The sequence below is a fragment of the Arachis ipaensis genome, chromosome B06, assembly GCF_000816755.2.
Source record: "Arachis ipaensis cultivar K30076 chromosome B06, Araip1.1, whole genome shotgun sequence".
In the NCBI taxonomy this organism is placed as follows: domain Eukaryota; kingdom Viridiplantae; phylum Streptophyta; class Magnoliopsida; order Fabales; family Fabaceae; genus Arachis; species Arachis ipaensis.
The window spans coordinates 100947576-100951318 of NC_029790.2; the positions used below are offsets into that span (position 1 = coordinate 100947576).

Genomic DNA, 3743 nt, shown 5'->3' on the forward strand with positions numbered 1-3743 from the left:
TTTCCATAGAAATCAATAACGAAGTGCCAAAACACAATGTTTATGTAAGATAAATTTATGTGTAGAATTGTATCAGTGCCATCTTTTTCGGGAACATACAACTTTGCATGAGTAGCACCATTTGCTCTATAATTGTAAGAATGAATTTGTCACAGTAAAATAAGAAAGAATAAAAGCAAAAATAGAAGTTATACAACTATTTCTTTGCTAAAATACTTTCATCTCATTCGGTTCCATCAATAACTACTGAAGCATCCTCTTTCTAGATAAGGTTATCATAACCAAATATTCTTGCAAAACAAGAAATTAACTGCTCCTGTATTATTTCTTCAGGTGGAAAAATAGAATCTGTCTCCCTTCTCAGTGATGTAACTTATTTATCAGCAATTCCACAGGGAACAATGTGCCTAAAATAGGTTAAATCAGGATTAATGTTGAATGCCAAACCATGAGAAGTGATTCCATTTGATATCCGGACACCAATGGCACCTATCTTCCTTTCTCCAACCCACACACCTGTCTCACCAGCTTGTCCAAGACAAGCCTTCACACCGTATTGAGCTGCCATTTCAATCATAGTTAGCTCCATTTTTTCCACATAACTTCGAGCACCGATTCCCATGTCACGAAGTGATATGATAGGATATAAAATGGCTTGGTGTGGACCATGAAATGTAATGTCTCCTCCCCGTTATGTGTAGTGAAGTTCAGCTCCAATTTGTTCCAATTCTGACTGTGGGATTAATAAATTGTGAACAGTTTGTCTCTTGCCAACAGTGTATGTAGGTGGATGTTGCAAAGACAGAAGAGTATCCCATATCCTATGAGATTTTCTATCCAAGACCAGCTTTTCTTGCAGTTTCAAGGCATCCAAGTAGTTGACAACTCCCAGTTTCAAGACCTCAAGGCTTCTTAAAACCCTCATTCCCTGTTGGCTAACGAACTTATTAATCATGCAATCTGCTTTATTAACATTCCAATTCTAAAAAACATTTGGTCATACCATATGTTTGAAAATTAGATAGTTTAAGTCATATGTATATCTTAGTATCATTCACCAGAATTTTGCATCTACACAAACAGGTCTAAGAAACATTTCAGCAAATAGTTCAAGGGCATTCAGAGCAAAGCTACAAAATATAAATATACCAGCTTTATTTGAAGAAAATTATTACTTTTACTTAAATGTGTTTTTCACAGAATAAGAAAGAAAAGATCAATGTAAACAAGCAAAATGCCCAGAGGTTAAAAATGACCATACTTTTAACTACATGTTGGTTCAATTGAGATAAAAGATTTTTTCCTCATTTTAACTAATTGAGATTGTAATGAGTATATTGGATATGGAGTACATGATGGATGTAAATTGAAAGATGGAGGATTGGAGCAGAGTCTGGCACGATGTTTACTATTGGTGCGACAATGGAGAAACTCAATATGATGTTGAAAGAGGCGGTATTGTTGAAGGTGCTTTTGGAGAAGAGCTTGCAAGTGTTTGTGTTGATAAGAGAGTAAGGAAGCTCAAGTTGATGACGTTGCATAGAATGTTAGAATCTCTGCATCTACATTTCAAAGATAGAATGATGATGCAATATGACAAGTGAAGACACACAGTGTCAAATAATAGTTATTTTTTCTTTTGGTCCAAAAATATATAATAACACACTATAGTCATAGTCTACAAAACAAAATCTTAAAAATACAACTTCCAATCTAAAAAAGGCAAGGTTGCGAGAACTAAACCGATCATTGAACTGGTTGAGTGACTGGTTCGATGGTCTAACCAGAGTCGAACCGTGATTGAACCAATTTAATTAAATATACAATAAAATTATTAAAAATTCAATATATAATTTCAGATATTCAAATTTAATAATTTCTAAACTAATTTTAAAATTTCACAATGTCCATAATTTATCACTGAAAATTTACAAAATAAACAAATTTCATTAATTTCTAAGTTCAAATCAAGTAGTTAGCAATAATACTTATCACATCACCGAAAAAAATTCAGAACAAAAAGTTTAACAATAAGAGCATCATTTCTATTTACTGAATAGTAAAAATCCTCAAACCAAACATCATACAATTGTAACACAAAGTTTAATTCAATTACAAATTTCTGCTGAATATAACACAAAGTTCAATTCAATTACAAATTTCTGCTGAATATAAGAGAGCCAAAGCATATAATCATATTTAGTTTTGGGGATTCTAATCCATTAATCAGCAACATTGTTCTGACTTCTGAATCCAAATTAAACTGAAAACATATCAGCAACAAAAACTAAATTGAATCCAGTTCCAAACTCAGAATTCAAATTAAATTTGAATTCAGAATCACACCAACCTTCAACAAATTAAATAAATAATCCAATTCCAAACCCAGAACACAAACTCAGTTCACAATCTTAAAATTAATGGAAAAAAAGATGAACCCAAAATTAATTTAACAGTAACTGAAGAACCCAGGGCGATGATATAGGGAGTCAGGGAGGAACGAAAGGTTAGAGGCGAGGAGCTTGCCATCGACGAAATTGAAGAAGCAAATGGCAACACATTATCACTCGCGGCGGAGAACTGAGACACGAGCAGAGAGGCGATTTGGGCGGCGAATCGGCGACAGAGACAAAGTAGACGAACCGTGAAGTAGCAAGGAGAGGGACGCGGGTGAGGTGACCAACACTGGTTGTGTCAACGACGGCGACAACAACCGAGAGAAGAAGCACTAAAGAAGCATTGAAGATTGAAGAATAAATCAATAAAATTTTTAAAAATAAGCAAGCAGCAAGCAGTGGCTAGTGAGGGAGGAGCCGAGGAGTGCTTACTGTTGAGGTGAGTAATGGCGAGGTGACCGAAGAGGCGAGCGACAAGATGAGCGACGTGCGACGGTGAGGTGGGCGACGCAAACAAATTGCAATGTGTCCGAACAGAGATTCCACGGTGAGAAGAGGGCGAGTGGCAGCTGGTGAATGGTGATGGCTGGAGCCTTTGTCTGTGATAGGACTTTAGCAAGCGGTAGGATTCAGTTTGGGAAGTGTGTGTGAGAGAGAGATGGGGGTTTGTTTTTATTTTATATATATAATTTTAAAAACCGGAAATCTTTAAAAAAAAATCGGCCGGTTCAATCGATTTACCGATTAACTGTCAGTTCCCTGGTTCTTTTATTGATTATTTGCCAAATGGTTTTTTGCTTCGATTGAACTGGCTAGGTGACTAATTTTCAGTTAATTCGGTTAAATTAGTTGATCCGGTTCAGTTTTTAAAACTATAAAAAAAGCCATAAAACAAGATCATCAACATCAAATATTTTTTCATTGTCAGAATACAATTTCTGATAAACAATTTCATATTCTCTGCTAAAAAAAATACATAAATATGTTAACATATATCATAAACAAAAATACCATATATTAAATAAGTATTTGTCATAATAAAAAGATAATTACCAAAACTCCTAAATCTCCCATATCCATCTCATAATCTCAAAGATTTAGAAATTTTCACCCTAATTTACATATATTATATTAATAAACAATTTACGTGAATTAAATTTGACATGAAATTGAACTTTGATTCCAAATAAAAACTTGAGTTATTATTACTTTCACTTGAAGAGTGTATCAAATACTGAGTGCAAATTAAACACATCAACAAGTTCATAATGCAACCTATTGCGATGTGAATGTACAATTTGACCATCGATATTAAAAACAGACTCTGAAACAATAGTAGAAATAGAA

At 34.1% G+C, this 3743-nt stretch overlaps 1 pseudogene; it reads right to left on the reverse strand.

Moving 5' to 3' along the window:
• Nucleotides 1–1605, reverse strand: LOC107648324 (annotated as a pseudogene).